The sequence below is a fragment of the Lepisosteus platostomus genome, chromosome 15, assembly GCF_059453375.1.
Source record: "Lepisosteus platostomus isolate fLepPlt1 chromosome 15, fLepPlt1.hap1, whole genome shotgun sequence".
Lineage (NCBI taxonomy): Eukaryota > Metazoa > Chordata > Actinopteri > Semionotiformes > Lepisosteidae > Lepisosteus > Lepisosteus platostomus.
Window position 1 is genome coordinate 3,572,472 of NC_142625.1, and position 17,694 is coordinate 3,590,165.

A 17,694-nucleotide genomic window follows, 5' to 3' on the forward strand; every position below is an offset into this window, starting at 1 on the left:
GTGAAAAAATCCGTTACTATGATTTCACCAGTCTGTATCCGTTTGTGAACAAAACTAAAAAATACCCACTGGGGCATCCCCGAATAATTTTCTAACAACTTTGGAGATTTAAAATGGTATTTTGGTTTAGCGAAGGTGAAAGTTTACCCACCCAGACGTTTGTACTTTCCAGTTCTTCCAACCAAAATTGACAAAAAAATGTTTTTCACACTGTGTCGTACGTGTGCTGAAACAAAACAGACCACTCCCTGCGAGCACAGTGATGAAGATCGCGCCTTGACTGGTGTCTGTTGCCCCCCTGAATTAAAGATGGCCTTAGATCTGGGGTATAGAGTGAGTAAAATTTACTAAATTTGGCATTTCGAAAAGGCCTCACACAATCTTTTTTCCGACTACATCAAACTGCATCTGAAAGGGAAACAGGAAGCTTCGGGGTTTCCAGAGTGGTGTACGGATGTCGCGTAACAACAAGATATATCAGCGAATATTATGAAAAAGAGGGCGTCCGGCTGGACCCCTGCTACATTAAAAAGAATCCGGCCAAAAGACAGCTTTTAAAAATTGCCTTGAACAGTTTGTGGGGCAAGTATGGGCAAAGAGACAATTTACCACAGACCACCATTGTGAGAAACCCAGATGAATTGTTCAGGTACTTATTTACGCCATATCATGAGGTGTCAGCCTGCGAGGTTATCGATGAAACACAGCCTGTGTTATGTGGAAACACCCTAAACACCACTATACAGGCCATTCAAACACTAACATTTTCATTGCTAGCTTTACAACAGCCTATGTCTGCTTGGAGTTATACAACCTGCTAACTGCTTTGCAAGGCCGCTGTCTGTACCACGACACAGATTCCATTATCTTTGTGAGCCGGTAGGGTGAGTGGGATCCGGGGCTGGGTGACTATTTGGGTGAGCTGACCAGCGAAATCGCTGCTGGACAACACATCACCAAGTTTGTGTCAACAGGACCCAAGTCGTACGGGTACAAGCTGTCTGGCGAGAAAGCCTGTTTAAAGGTGAAAGGCATTACGCTCAATGTGAACAATTGTGAAAAAGGTAACTTTGAGAGTCTGCGGGACTTGGTTTTTGACTATGGCGTTAACCCTTATGCAGAGTGCCGGGAATTTAAACACATTTCTATTCAACAGCCGATGATCGTGCGTGTTAAAAAGGATTGGCACATTGAGACCCGGACCTTAAAGAAAACCCAGAAGGTGGTGTACGACAAGCGGGTGCTGCAAGAAAATTTGACATCGTTGCCCTACGGATATTAACACGATGGATGTCAGGTTAAAACACCCTTTTTCATGCATTTTGTCCGGACCCTCGAATTGCGGTAAAAGTTATTTTATAAAACAACTCTTGGAGAACAGTAATACCGTTATGACTCGTAAACCCGAAAACATAGTCTGGTGTTACAGCTGCTAGCAACCTCTATACGCTGAGTTGCTTGTGAAATTTCCATACATTCAGTTTATAGAAGGACTACCAACGTCGTTTTCCGACGATCAGCTACTGCCACCGGATAGAGTAAATTTGATTATAGTTGATGATTTGATGGAGTCTGGGTGTGAAAATAATGAGACAGAAAAAGCTTTTACCAAATACGTACACCACAAAACAGCAAGCAGCGTGTTGTTTAAATCTAAATAATCTTCTCCGTTGCCTGCGATGTAGAACTCCAGAGGTGCGTTTTCTGTTAGGGCCGTGAGGGGTGGAACTTCTATGTAAAAGCTTCCCTCGATGCTTGTTTGGGTAGGCGCTAATTGAAAAATGTCCAGCTCCGACTTTGCGCATTCTGCAGACCCACCGTGAACAAAAGCCATATTTAAAATATGTCTCGTTTCATATCTCGTTGATTGCGGTGTGTTACGGCCCTCTTCTTGGTCGACCTGAAGCTTTTATGAGATGACTGTCTTCTCCTAGCCGTTCTTTTATCAGGTTTCGGAGGCCCCCGACGGTGCGATGATGACGTCTGTCTTTTTCTCTTGACACCTCTGCGGATGTATGCTGGACCCGAACCTTCCTGCTGATGTGCAGCCACCTTAGACGTGACCACGCTGACCACGTCTTTGGCGATGTTTTTAGCCGCCAGTGCCATGTGCGGCTTAGCTATTTCAAACCCTTGTTTCAGAAAAGGCACGGCTTTTCTAAATAGTGCTCTGAAAATACCCCCTATACCCACGCCGTACTGAACTGGTAGCCCAGAAAATCCTGTTAATCCATAGCCAGCCTGTTGTTTGTAGTAGTGTGTATACAAAGAACGATCCCCGTAGCTCTTGATGACCGTCATCCTTTTAGATGTTCGTCGCTTTCACAGGTCTGAAATGCAGTTTGATGATGACCTTACCAAATGCAAATGACACGTGCTTGTTTTGATCCGTCTTTATTTCAATAGTGATGTTAAAATGATCAACGCTCCCCGGCACATAATGGGGTTTGTCGTACAATACTGTGATGAATTCACCATCCACGCCTCTGAAGGGCACACAACACAAAAGCGGTGCATAGACGTCGCCTATTAACTGGTGTTCTATGATATCGGTGTGTATATATACATGGTGTTAAATCCGCCAGTCATATCGACGGGGTGCGGTGATTTTACACTTCCGACACCCAATTTGAAACCCAACATCCTCGCCAGACGGTTATGCATATGTATAACAAACCGGTTATCACTAAGAATCTTTACCGACCGGCTAATGGGGTTGTATTTAAGACTTACAGCCGTTAACTTGGATTTTTCCGCATCCCGTTTCATTTCATGCAAGAGCTGCTCGATGTTGCTGTAGTACCCTCTCGGTAAGGTACATGTCAATATAGTCTTGAGCTCATCGCTGACGAACAGAAAAACTCTGTCTTCATCAAACGTGTTAAGCGTATGCGGATAGTGTAGCTCGACCAGGCCCACTTCCCAGCTCCTGTCCAGGTCAATCGCCTTTGCCAGATGCTCTGTGAAGCACGCGCTGGTGTTCTTTGGAAACATCTTTGAGGATGAATTACTGGCCAGCGTAACATAGAAACCATTGGGGTTCATTTTTCACCACCTCTATATGTCTCGGACCTCGGAAGCCTTTACCCAACTATTGAATTTATCGCTCCAGCCGCTCCACTTTACCAAAAGCTTTTACCACGACCCCTGGCTGCTAAAATTGTTTGGATGCGGTAGACGTTCTCAACATCAGGGTTTATCTTCTGTAGCTCTTCTGCATAGAAGGAGCCCTTAATGTCGTCGCCTGCGTAGTCCTGCAGTTTGTAATAGAGTCTCAGAGCCGAGGTCCGCTCTTTGACAATGATACTTTCATCTGTGAAGGTCTGTTCATATCCCTTCTCAAACACTCCCTTTATTTTGGACACCCGCACGTGATCACCCACATTAAATGAAAACTTTGACTTTGAATTGTTCATCATAGACCGTTCTCCACACCTCAAGGGAGTTGTCGGACATAACAGAAGCCGGGGTTCGTTTAATAGTTGTGTGGTAACTATGGTTATAAGAGTAAATAAGATCCGATAGGACGTCGATATATCGAAAGGTGTTTTTGTGTGTCAGGTACCTCCACATTTTTGTTTTAATAGTTCTGTTAAACCTCTCGACCACGCTAGCCTTCACATCGCTGGCCGTAACGAAATGTTCAATATTATCATGTTTGAGAAAATTTTGGAAGGTCCTGTTAAGAAATTCTTTACCCTCATCCATTTGTAGCTTTTTAGGAGCATGCCCCTCTTGCAGTATATTTCGGAATATGTGCCCAACCCCTGAGCCGTTTTCTGAAGTAGAGGGAAATAGTGACATACAGTATATAAATTTTTTAGGAAGGCAGGAGTGTGGGTGTATGTGTTGTACATGATTGCTTGCACTTTGTCAGCGGGCAGACAGGCCCCTTTTGATCGCCCGTGTGTTTTCCCTCCAGAAAGATATATAATATTTTTTTAGGAAGGCAGGTGTGGTTTCGTGTGGTGTTTGTGTCCCTCCCGAGAGAGAGCTGCCCCTTCCCTTTGCCCGCAGGTGCTGAAGGTCCTCATTCGCTTGCAGCTCGCTCAGCACAGCTGCTGCTGGTGGGAGGGGCCTAAGCTAAGGATGCTAGTGCTCCCCACGGCTGCAGTCGTTGTCGGTCGTTGACAGAAGATCAAAGAGCAGGGCCTCCGCCCGGACTGGCAGGCAGGCTGAGCCCAAAACAGAGCCCCCTGAGCCAGCTGGTCCTGAGGCTCACTGACCTGAGCCACACTGACACTAGCCAGCCTCAGGACAGCACTGATAGAGTTTTTTCAAAGGGTTTTCAATTTGTGTTTGACTTACAGATCTATGTTAAAATCACCCCCCTACAATGTAGTGATAGATACACCTGAAGAAGGCTCCAAAACTTTGTGTTTTCTTTCTTCTCTTTTTAGCATGGAATAAACCTTTTACGTGTTCTATTACAGACATTTACAGTACAAGGTGCTTTATTAGCATGGCCGATGGGTAAAATCAGAGTTGCCAAAGCAAATAAAAATAATAAAATTAACATGAAACAAAAAAATAAATAAAAGTAAAACAGACATTAGTAGTTCAGGTGGTGGTACACTGATTGTACCCATCTGTCATGCTAATACAGCACCTTGAATTGAATTGAGAGACAGAGTGAGAGCAAGAGAGACAGCAACACACTGGGGTCTATTCAGGTAGCTACACACGGATAGGGTTGAAATCCGGGCGATCTCACCAAACTTTACTGCTGTTTTGCAATGGGTCAGCGGTTATCCTAGTCCCCGGCCTGACCACTACTCCTGTCCTGCCCCTAGCCTGGCGCTCTTCAGCTGCAGCGCAAGGTGAATGTGCTTCAATATAATAGAGTGTCCCTTTTACCCCCATCTTGATTTAAATCGCAAACACATTTTTAATAAAATGCTTTATTCACAATCTGACTCACATAACTCACATTCCTGAATGCCCCCCCCGCTTAACAATTTTAGGAAGAACAAGAAACAGCCTGTTAATAAAATTGTTGCAATTTTGTTCTGTCAGTTCTTCCTCCCAGAACTTGTAAATCGCATTGATCGGTTCTTGCTTTGTGGTGGGTTTAGCCGTTTTCCGAATATAATCTTTTGGGGGAATGCCATACCATCTCTACTGGATTTAGATCTGGGGATTCAGCTGGAGTTTTCACCCAGTTCACTCCCTCTGCTATAAGCCTTGCCTTTGCTGCTGTATGTTTTAGTTTGTTGTTCTGAAAGAAACGGTGCCGTGATCCAAAGTGCTCCCTGATGTATGGGGCAGTGGTCAGTGGTCCCAGGCCTCTTCTAGAAATAGTCCCCCAAACGTGAACCTTCAGTGGATATTTTGGCTTTGGCTTATTCATATCTGCCCTTTTATATGAAATTGATTGTATGAGGGAAGATCTTCAACCAGCGGTCTCATAAGGCTGTCTAGAAAGTCAAAGATGTATTTAGTCAGACCATTGCATGCTGATATGATGGGGTGTCCGGTTTGTGGATTTTGGGGAGGAGGTAAAATTGAGATTCCTGGGGATGTTCAATGATGAGCTGGTTCACCTCCTGGGGGAGTTCCTTACTGTTAATAAAGGAGATGATGTATACCACTTCCTTTTGGTAGTCAGTGGAAGAGTCCTGTTGGAGAAGGACATAGGCAGAAGTGTCAGTTAGTTGTCTATTTTTGAGACGGGATGCTTCACGTCAATAACTCCACCAACAAATGACACGGAACCTTCAAACCACTGACATTTAAACCACTGCAATTTGTGAACATCTTGAATAAAGCTAATCCCAAGTGTAAACGAGTTCATAAAGCCAGAATTACTATCTCTATGGTCAGGTGTTTCGCAGACGTATACTGTAAAGCTTTCAGTGCTTTGTGTATATTCCAATTGTAGTGGAGGAAGGGAGTGTGGGGACATGCTTAGTCTGCAATTGAATTGGGGCTCTATTATTTGAAAGCGTTTATCTTCCCTCTTTAGTTGATCTTTTGAAGCCTATGCAGCTCCCTTTGTGAATTCTTGGTTCTTGATTGAGAACCTGTAAGTGTCACAGAGGCAATTTCCAACTGGAATGAATTCCATCAAACATTTTGTAATATAGCTGGATAGTAGAGATCTAGTATAGGGCTTAAATTGAAGCTAACCCCTTGGGCAATACATGTAAACCAAGTTTCTAACGTCTTACTTTGTCCACTCACCAGACAGAAATATCCAGAAAAAAAAGACAAAACAAGAGGAAACAGATTTTTCTTCTTCAAAGATCAATTTTTCACACTGTGTCCTGAAAAAAGATGAAAATGCTTGTAGATCTTGCCCCGTGTGTCTCCCAGCCTGGATACAAAATTGAGAAAAATAGAACAAATATAAAATTCAACATTTTTTGTAAAGACAGGACCTGGAATGGTATTGCTCACATACCTGGAAATTAAGTAAAAGTTATTGAAAAATAATAAAAAGCTCTAATAGCTATTTCAATTACTATAGAAAGCCTCCAGAAACTGCTAGAGAGGATGAAGTGCAATTCATTGTTTTCAGGCAGTAGCAAAAATTCCTACATTGGCCTAAGCTCCTACCTTCCCTTCTGGTTCAAAACAAAATGAATGACATCAATTTGACGCTGTTAGACCAGCTCTGTCAGAGTTTTCTTCCTTCTCCTGTGTCTTCCCTTCTCCTTCAGGTCAGTAGGTGTCGGTCCATTTTTGTTTTCAGGTTGGTATGTACAGTAGGTGTTGCTGCTGCTTGTGGGCGGGGCTATGCTAATGAGTTAACCGCCCCCATAGCTGTGGTCATTGTCAGGCCATTGACAGATCAGGGCCACCACCAGTGCATCAGGCTGGCAGCAGGAGTGGAGGCCAGGTGGCCACCTGCTGTAGGGAAGCCACCAGGTGTGCCTTTGCAGGGCTCCAGAGGTAACAGCCCATACTTCAGTCCACTAGCAGATGCATGCAGCTCATTCCAGTGGCAAACTTAAGTGATATGTTTTATATCTGCTTGTTGTAGTTATTTTTGCTTGTGAGCTCTGGGATCTGGGCCTGGTTCAAATCTCTAGCCAGCAGAGAAATCTTATTCTTTTGGGTCCCTGAGCAATGCCTTTAACTGCTCTAGGGCTGCTGTATAATGGCTGACCCTGAGCTCTGACACCAGCCATAAGATTATTTGTGTGTCTTATGGAGAGGAAGTTGGGGTATGTGAAAAGACACATTCCTACCGCAAGCAATTGTAAAGGGTAAATAATTGTTGTTTATAATCTAAAAAAAAAAAGAAAACAAATTCTGGATGAAAATCAGCTGTGTATAATGGGTTTAGTAAAATAAGTATCTTTTTGGATGAAGTGCATTTCAGGACACTTGGTTTGGAGCAGGAGGATGTCTACTGTCTTCAGGATTTTCCAGGTAAAAAGATCTTTGACCTTGCTTTGGTGTCTGCTGCTCAGTGTTCAACAATATCATAGCAAAAAAGCATAAACCTCTTTTTTTTCGTTGAGCCTTTATTTGCAAGAGAGGTTAGGCCTCTGACAGTACATCTGTTCAACCCGAATGTGTTGGAAAAATATATCTTTTAGTTGATGTACAAGGAACTATATCATAGGCTCCAACAGGGGCTTTTTGTATTACCTGGGGCAGCTACTTGTGCAGGGACATATTGCACTGCAGAGCCGTCCAGTAGATGTGGCACAATAGGTCACTTGGTATCTGCCTGTGCAGAGGAAATGAAATGTGTGTATAAAGACTGTTTGCAGAAGGCAAAAGGTTTTGCAGTTGTAAGCAGCAGGCGCATTGGCAGATCACAGCCAGGTGAGGCTGTCTTGTGTGCACACTGCAATGCACGTTTCTGCAGCAGAGTTAAAAAAAGATGTAGGTACCTGAAGGTTTTTGAGGGAGTGTGAAAATTTCCTCATTATATTGAGGAAATATAATGGAGTATAAGAAGAATGGAAGAAAGGTTTTAGCTTTGTTTGTGAGTGGGTAAAGAAAGATGGAGGTAAGAGATGTCTAAATTGGATGATCTGCATATAATGATGAGGAATGAAAAAGTAGTCAATAAGTGGTGATTTTAACATTGAAAGTAAAGAACAGCAGTTTAACTACCTGAGGAGTTTTGATTTTTGTTTATTTTTTGCAGGAGATGAGGTTTTTACATGAAAGGGAGGATCAAGATGGAGCATAGGAGGGGCTTGCTCATCTTGAGTGGGGATTTTATTTGGGAATTTTGACTTGATAAATGGTGCAAGGTTGAGGCCCTGGAAGGGTGTTTAGCACAGATGTTTGCTATGGAAACGGATATTCAGATTAGTGATCGTGTATGCTCCGGCTGTTGCGAGAGCAGACTTCTAAAAAGATTTATACTTGGTTTGTATTACTAATAAGTTGGTAATTTACAAAGGGAGACATTCATGTGGATTTAATGGACAAGGATGATGCAGGAACAAGGCAACTTAGCATTTCATTTGTGGCATTATTATTTTTTTTTAGTTGACTGTGCTTTTAGAGCCGTGGGTGAGAAGGTCAGTTCTACTTGGAGAAATTCAAAGGGTGCTGCAAAGCGTCTGGATTGTGTTTGTATCCAAAGAGGTGAAGGCAGGAGGAGCCTCTGTTCTGCTGGTGTGGTTCTCCGATCGTGACAAGGTAGAGGTCAATGTGCATCCACTTGGGAGAAAATATGGAAGGTTATTGGAAGGTGAACCCTGAGATTTTGAAGGAGACCAACTACATAGACCTCAAAGTCAGAATAGCTGGTGGGCTAAGAGGAGGCAGCACATTACTGTCAAAGAATGGTGGGCAAAGATGAAAAGGAGAATTAAGAGTGAAAGGAAGTGAAGAATTTTGCTGGACGAACTGAATACGTTGTATTTCCAATGTAATGAAGGCCTTCATATTGATATGAATATACAGTATTCCCAGCATTAAAAGCAAAATTGAGGTCCTTTTATTGGGGGGGGGGGGACAAGGAATGTTTAATGTTTGCTTAGATTTCTTGCAGCAGAAGGGAACTTGCTCCACCTTCTTTTTTTCAGTCAAATAAAGCAAAAACAAAGGAGAAGGATGATGGAGGGGAGTTCAGAATAAGGACGGTGTTGTCACGGAGAAGGGAATGTTGGAAGCAGCAACTGTTTTCTACCAGGACCTTTTTTCTAGCAAAAAAGTAAAGTAGATAAAGAACTGAGGGAGTTTTCTGGAAAACATTACACAGAGATCCCAGAGGAGCACAAAAGAGACTTGAGAAACCTTTTCATTTAGAGGAGCTGAGAGCAGCTCTGACAGGAATAGTCAGGTAAAGTGCCGGGTATTGATGGGCTGCCTATGGAGTTTTTCAAGTGTTCCCCCCCCCCCGGCTCAACAATCTTAGGAAGAACATGAAACAGCTTGTTAATAAAATTGTTGCAATTTTGTTCTGTTAGTTCTTCCTCCAAGAACTATATATATATATGGGCCAGCATGCTTTTTGACCACAACGTCCTCGAAGAATTCACGATCCATAATTCCTTTGAAAATAAGTGTTCCCAGGCCTCTTCTAGATACACCCCCCCCCAGACGTGAACCTTCACTGGATATTTTGGCTTTGGCTTGTTCACATATTTCCCCTTTTTGTAAAACGACATGGTTGAAAATGTTCCAGAGCCACTGTTGTTTCATCAGTGAAAAGTACATCATGAAATGCTTCTCCCTATTCAATCCATTGGAGAGCTTGTCTGAGTCTTTTCTCTTTATTTTTTACCCTTATCATGGGGCATGTGTTGGTTTTTATATCTCCATCCAAGCCCTCTGCACACTCTTATTATCGATGTCGGACTCACGCTCGCACAGAGGTCAGCCCACAGCCGTCTTTGAACTTGCACCGCTGATAGCTCATCATTTTCATCAGTCAGTCTGTCAATAGCTTGCACAATAGGACTTAAAAAAAAGAGATCAACAGTTAGGTAGTTATAAAATGTGTGTAGTTTTATTTACATGTAATTAAGTATTTTTACAAACACATCGCCTCTAAATATAAACATCTCTGTGGATCAGCATCAGCTATGTTTGCCCAATCCTTCACCCTGGACATAGCACCTGTCCATCACAGGAGAGACAAACAGACACACACCAGGCCAGTTTTCCCATAATCCAATTAACATACCAGTTTGTTTTGGAGTGCGAGAGAGAATCATCACACATAAGGAGAAAAAACACGGGACCCAGAGAGAACATGCAAACTTCACACTCACAGGATGGCAGGAATTGAACTTAGGGCCCCAGTGCTGCAAGATAGCAATACTTTCGCCACCAATAGAAATGGATGGATATTTTATCTTTCTAGTTCAGAGGTTTGCGTGCATAGTTTAATTTTGAAAGCCACTGAGACATCTGGTACTACTGTTGGATTTGTGAAAAAAAGCATACTAACAACTGTGCCATCCTATTCCTTAGTTAATACATCTTATTTCTATAAACAGTTAGATAGATAATACTTTATTAATCCCATAGGGAAATTGATGTGTTACAGCAGTCCAGCCCAAGACAAGCAAAACAGATATCAGAATAGTTATAAAACAAAAGACAAACAAAATAAATAAAAATAAATAAATACATAGGTGTGTGCAAAATGTGCTGATCATAGTTACTGTAAAATCAATAAAATATGTGCAAAATGTGCATAGGTTTATACAGACTGATTGTCCAAAAAGTACAATGGAATAAACATGCTGTCCATAGACGAGCAAATGAAAGGGTAGCAGTCCTAGCCTAGGGCAGTGTTATACACCCTGACAGCCGCCAGGAGGAAGGACCTGCGGAAACGTTCCTTTGAACACTGTAGCTGGAGCAGTCTGTTGCTAAAAGTGCTCTGCTGCCCGATAACAGTCCCATGAAGTGGATGAGAGGTGTTGTTCATGATGGCTGTGAGCTTGGTCAGCATTCTCCTCTCAGCCACCACCTCCATGGGGTCTAGTCTCATCCCCAACACAGTGCCAGCCTTCTTGATAAGTTTATTGAGCCTATTTGCATCTTTTGTCATGATGCTGCTGCCCCAGCACACCACAGCATAGAAGATGGCCGCCGCCACCACTGATTCATAAAAAATGTGTAGCAGTGTTCCACACACACCAAAGGATCTGAGTCTCCTAAGAAAATAGAGTTGGCACTGACCTTTTTTGTACAGGGCATCAGTGTTACCAGACCACTCCAGCTTATCATCCAGGTGTACCCCTAAGTACTTGTAGGAATGTACGCCCTCTATGTCCTCACCCTGGATGGAAACAGGGTTCAGCGGAGACTTATTCCTTCGAAATTCATAGATCATTTCTTTGGTCTTGCTGGTATTAAGATGGAGATGGTGAAGATGACACCACTCCACAAAATTGGTAATCAAGCTCCTATATTCCTCTTCCCTCCCCTTTCTAATACACCCCACAATTGCAGAGTCATCCGAAAACTTCTGCAGATGACATGTCTCAGAGTTGTACCTTAAGTCAGAGGTGTAAAAGGTGAACAGAAATGGAGCAAGGACAGTCCCCTGTGGAGCCCCAGTACTGCTAACAATCTGTTCAGACACACAGCTCTGTAGCCGTATATACTGTGGCCTGCAGGTCAGATAGTCTATAATCCAGGACAGCAGGGGAGCGTCCACCTGCGCCGCCCTTAGCTTATCTCTCAGTAAAGGTGGATGGATGGTGTTAAAGACACTGGAGAAGCCAAAGAACATAACTCTCACAATGCTCCGTGTCTTCTCCAGGTGAGAGTTAGCTCTGTGTAGCAGATAGATGACTGCATCCTCCACTCCCAGGTGTGACTGGTAGGCGAACTACAGGGGGTCCAGTGCTGTACTCACCAGGGTTCTGAGGTGGTCCAGTACAAGCCTTTCCAGAGTTTTCATTAGGTGTGATGTAAGTGCCACTGGTCTGTAGTCATTCAAGAATTTAGGGTGCCCCTTTCTGGGTACTGGCAAGATGTCTTCCAGAGCACTGGAACCTTTTCTAATCTCAGGCTGAGGTTGAAGATGTACTGCAGCACTGAACCCAATTGGTCCGCACCCTTTAGCACCCTGGAGCTGACACCGTCAGGACCCGCTGCCTTCCTTGCATGGAGTCTCCTCAACTCCCTTCTGACCTGGTCAGCTGTGATGGATAGGCCGAGGAGGGCAGGGGAAGATGGAGTAGGAGTAGGAGGGATCACATGATGGGGTGACTGAGGACATGAAGAGGGTGTCTGGGGTGAAGGCCTGTGAGGTGAATGGACAGTGGACCCTGTATCGAATCTGTTGAAGAAAAGATACATCTCATTGGCCCTCTCCAGGCCTCCCTCACTCTGTTGGCTGCCAGACAGCTTGGATCCGGAGATCTTCCTCATGCCATTCCACACTTCTCTCACATTGCTCTCCCTCAGCCTGTCCTCCATTTTCCTCCCATAAGCCACCTTGCTCTCCCTAACTCTCACCTTCAGCTCTTTCTGCACTCACTTCTGCTCCTCCTTGTCACCTGCCCGGAAAGCCCTCTTTTTCCTATTTAGGATGGCCTTCAGATCACTGGTGACCCAGGGTTTATTATTGGAGAAGCACTGCACTGTCAACACAGAAGTTTATGTAGTCAGTGATGCAGTGGGTAAGACCATCAATGTCATCTCCATAAGGCTCACAGAGTATCTCCCAGTCCGTTGTTTCAAATCAGTCCATCAGTGCATCATTAGCCTCAGCTGACCATCCCTTCACTGTCCTGGTGGTTACTGGTTGCTGTAGTACAAGAGGCTTGTACAGAGATAGCAGGAGAACAAGGTTGTGGTCAGATCTGCCAAGGGGGGGGAGTAATGTGGAGCTGTAGGCATTCTTGACATTAGCATACAGCAAGTCCAAAGTCTTGTTATCTCTAGTAGGGCATTTAACAAACTGACTAAAAGTAGGCAGGGTAGAGGAGAGCAAAACATCCAGCACCGCAAACTGCTCCAGCTACACGCCGGGTTTCTATCGGCGGAACTCGACCAGCAACTTGGACTCGCTGGCCAACATTAACAAGTATCCGGTAACTCCATACAGCAACCTCAAGGACAGCACATCAAGCAGCAGCAGCAGCACCACTACTACTCCCATTATGAACAAAGAAAACAAGTTCAGAGACCGAGCTTACAGCGAGAATGGGGAGCGCAGCCAGCACATCCAGGTCACGCAGCAGAAACCCGGCTCTCAGATCAACTCCACCCGCTACAAAACGGAGCTGTGAAGGCCGAGCTTACAGGGACCCTTTGAGGAGGAGAACGGGGCGTGCAAGTACGGGGAGAAGTGGGAGTTCGGCCATGGATATCACGAACTGAGGAGTTTGTCCCGTCATCCAAAGTACAAAACCGAGCCCTGCTGCACATTTCACACCATTGGCTTCTGCCCCTATGGCCCTCGCTGTCATTTCATACACAACGCCCACGAGAGGAGGCCGGCGCCCAGTAACGCAACAGTAACCTGCAGAGCGACCCCAAGCCCCCCAGGGAGTTGTGCGGGTCCCATCAAAGGGACATCATGCAGCAGCACGCCGCTTACAGTCAGAGGGACAGACCAAAGCTGCACCACAGCCTGAGCTTCTCAGGCTTCTTCCAGTCACCACGGACTAGAGTCGCCTTTGCTGGAGAGCCCCACGTCCTGCACCCCCCCGCCTTCTTCCATCTCGTCCTCCTGCTCCTCTAACATCTACGAGGACGTGCTCTCGCCCACCTCCATGTCTTGAGTGAACAGTGCCTTCTCTTTCCCGGGTCAGGAGCTGAAAACCCTCCTTGCTCCCCTGGCAATCCATACCCAGCAGTATGCCAACCCGTCTAACAGTGCTCACAATGTAAAAATATATTTTTACAAGATGCGGGGAAAAGTGCAACAATTACAGTGTTAAATTGAATATTATTGATTACTAATAGTTTGTTAACACTTAACTTTCTTAATTAGATGTATTTCAAACAATGAACTAAGTGTAACGTAGCATTCAGAAATACAATCGAGAACAGTTTTGTGGTGACTGTATAGATGAAAGTTTTCTAAAATGTCTAACAAAATTAAAGAATTTGTGGAGAGAGAGAGAGCACACTACACACTACACGACACAGAAATCAAGTTCCTGGTCTACGCAGATGACCTGGTCCTGCTGTCGCCCACAGAACAGGGGCTGCAGCAGAACCTGGCACTGCTAGAGCAGTACTGTCAGACCTGGGCGCTGACAGTCAATCTGGACAAGACCAGAAAGAAAGAAGAAGAAAGCCAGACCTCAGGAAAAAGGTACAAATTCACACTCAACAACAACACATTGGAGCACACATCCAGCTACACATATCTCGGTCTCACCATCAGCTCATCTGGAAGTTTTGACCTGGCAGTGAAGGCACTGAGAGAGAAGGCACTCAGGGCATTCTACGCAATAAGGAGGCTCTTCAACATCAACTCACCAACAAGAATCTGGCTCCAAATATTTCAAATTGTAATCCAACCCATTGCCCTATATGGCAGTGAAGTGTGGGGTACCCTGACAGACCAGGAGTACCAGGATTACACTCAATGGGACAAACACCCCACAGAAACTCTGCTCATGGAGATCTGTAGAAACATCCTGCATGTGCAGAGAAAAACACCTAACAATGGGTACACGGCCGAATTAGACCAGTACCCATTATTGATAAACATACAGAAGAGAGTATTAAAGTATTGGCTACACCTAAAAAACAGCGATGCTGAGCCAAGAGCTGAGCCCAAAACAGAGCCCCCTAAGCTCAGGATAGCAGTGCTAGAGCACCACAACTCAGACTCAAGCACATCACAGCACAGATCAAACAGCAATATCTCACACACTGGGACACACACACATAAACACAACATAAACTGGAATGCTACAGAACCCTAAACAGACAATACGCACTAGCCGAACATTTGACCAAGATAAGAAACAGCAAAAAGAAACAGACCCTGACGAAGTACAGGCTCACTGACCACAGCCTGGCCATAGAAACTGAGCGACACAGGCAGACCTGGCTGCCCAGAGAAGACAGGCTGTGCTCCCACTGCCAGCGGGGAGAAATAGAGACAGGGGTGCACTTCCTACTGCACTGTGACAGATACTCTGGGATTAGAGAAACATTCTTCCGTAATTTCAGAAATCTAGTCCCAGAGTTCCCACACCTGCCAGAATCACAACAGGTCCCAATACAACTGGGAGAGGGAGGAGGGAACTCAATTGAACTGGCAGCCCAGTATGTGATCTCCTGTCATAGCCTGAGGAACAGTGAGTCTGTCATCCCAATAATACTCCATCTGTCTACAGTATATGGCTCAGTATACAGTATATGGTGCGTAGTTGCATACGGTACAGGTTTGTAACGTGCATTTTGAATGGCTGCATCTGTAGAGCCATATAGGCAAGAAAAATGTGAAGATAACATTGAAATATTATTTTTCCTAAATATCCTTCCTTTTTTATTAAGAAATATTGATACAAAATCTTCAAGGCAGTACAAAAAATATAGACATTCCAATCACAAAATAGACATATGCAATCCCATCACTTTTGCGAAATTCTGATACAACACATAGACTCAGCAATAAAACTTAGAAATGACAGGTAACAGGAAACCAATCAAGGTTTACATTTTACAGGCCATAAAGACAGATACAGCTCTTCCACGGCATTCTGTAGTCTTGTACAGGGCAGAGTATGCCTTAAACAATAAGCATCAGTCTGAGCTGGAGAGCCTATGGCATTGCGGACCAGCAGCTAAGCCAGTCTTGTCCCGGCCAAGAGTTCACCTTCCAAAAGGCTCTCACTTCCTCTGCACTGGAGGTTCTCTGTTGAAGTAGCAGATAGTCCCGAAGATACTGTGCTGCGGTTTACAGTACAGACAAAGAGGAAGGCATCACTCCTTTCCTTTTTTTGATGTTGCGCCTTCACCATATCACCACTCGAACACAGCAGATCGCCTTCCAGGCTCTGCTCTCGTTTTTTCTTGGAAGCGCTCCCAGGCCCTGGCCGTACAGCACGGTCTGGGCCGACAGCCCAGTGTCTCCTAGGAAACAAGCCATCCAGCTGGCCGTTCTCCTCCATATCTCCTGTGCTGCTCCACAGTCCCACAGCGCATGGTGGATTGTTTCCGGCCGGTCACATCCATCCATGGGACAACAAGCTGTTTTCCCCATTCCTCTCGAGAACATTACTTCTCTTGTGGCTAAAGATCCTTGAGCGATCAGCCAGGCCATGTTATGGTGCCTGTTCAGCAACCCAGAGCAGGCAATACATCCCCAAACAGCTTTGCAGTCCTCATCTATGAGGCCGTGGACATGGCATACTGGGGCCCTGCCCTGAACAATACCTTTTAATGCCCTTGAAGTCAATAGGAAGGCCAGTTCCTCTGATTCAAATGCCCTTTGCCTTAAAAACAGAAAAATCCTATAGTAAGCATAAGGCAGCTCAATGAGACAGGTACTGTTAAAGGAATAGAAAGACCCAACCTCCTCAAATATGACCCAATTAAAAACCTACTTAAAAAATAAGTTTTCCCTTGTCCCATAGTGGCAATTCGAAAATGGTTAGCCACATAATTACACATCAGGAATAAAAATATATCTGGTATCCTTACCCCCCCTGCATCCACTCTTCTTGTAAGCACCTCTCTCCGGGCCCTCTCCCATTTTGAACCCCCCAAAAAACTAAACAGAAGCCTGTTAAGTACTGCTAGTACCGATCTTGATTGGAAGAACACTAAACCAACATACAAAATCAAGGGTAGGACCATTGCCTTTATGACCAGTACTCTGCCGTGCAAAATTGCAATTTTTTTCCGCACAGTTTTAACTATTCCCACCCAATTCCTGTCCCCGGACCCTGCCTGTCAAAGACGGTTCCCAGTACTTTAACACTATCCGTACGAACTCGAACTCCCAGATCTCCTTGCACCTCTTCACACCAACCGTTAAAAAGCATAAGTTCGACTTGTCTCTGTTTAGTTTTGCACCTGATGCTGCGCAATAATCTTCAATGACTCACAGAGCTAGATCTTGTAGTCAGAACATAAAATTGACACATCATCCATATGTAGTACTGTCTTAACCTCTAGGCCCCCACTGCCTGGACTGACCACTCCCTTTATTTCTACTTCCCTCCTCAATGCCTGTGCTAGTGGCTCAATACAGCACACAAAGAGGATCAGCGATAACGGACATCCCTGTGGGACACCGCAGCTGATTTTCACTGCTGGGTTTCTATTAAAAACCCATTAACAATTATTCTGCTATTGACATCCCTATACAGCAGTCCCATCCTCTCTATGAACCCCTGCGGAATTCCCATCTTTTGGAGCACTTTAAACAAGTACTCATGCGAGACCCGGTCATAAGCTTTCTCAAAGTCTAAATTTAGTAAACTCAGCCGAATGCCTCTGTCTCTCGTGGAACAGATGGTGTCACAAAGCAGTGCTAAGTTGTCCGTGATATGCCTCCCCACCACTGCACAGGATTGATCTGGGTGAATGACGCTTCCCAGTGCTTTTTTCAAGTGTAGTGTCAAACACTTGGCATACAACTTATCCACAAATCAGTCCCCAAAATATCCCAAAACCTCTTGTAAAACTCAAAGGGATGTCCATCCACACCCGGTGTCTTCCCCGACTTGCGGGTGTGTAGACTTGCTGTTAATTCTTCCAGGGTCAAGTCTGCAGACAAGCCTGACCACTCTTTCCCTGTCTCTTGCATTCCCCTCACAATCCTATCTTGCAATAATACAG

The 17,694-nt window shown here is 44.7% G+C and overlaps 1 long non-coding RNA gene and 1 pseudogene across 14 annotated transcripts in view; one reads left to right on the forward strand and one right to left on the reverse strand.

Annotated features, from left to right (window-relative positions):
- LOC148647685 (uncharacterized) overlaps positions 1–17,694 on the reverse strand; it is a 663,201-nt gene that overhangs the window by 282,284 nt on the left and 363,223 nt on the right. The window lies entirely within an intron of this gene.
- On the forward strand, positions 12,156–15,985 carry LOC148647691 (mRNA decay activator protein ZFP36L2 pseudogene; annotated as a pseudogene).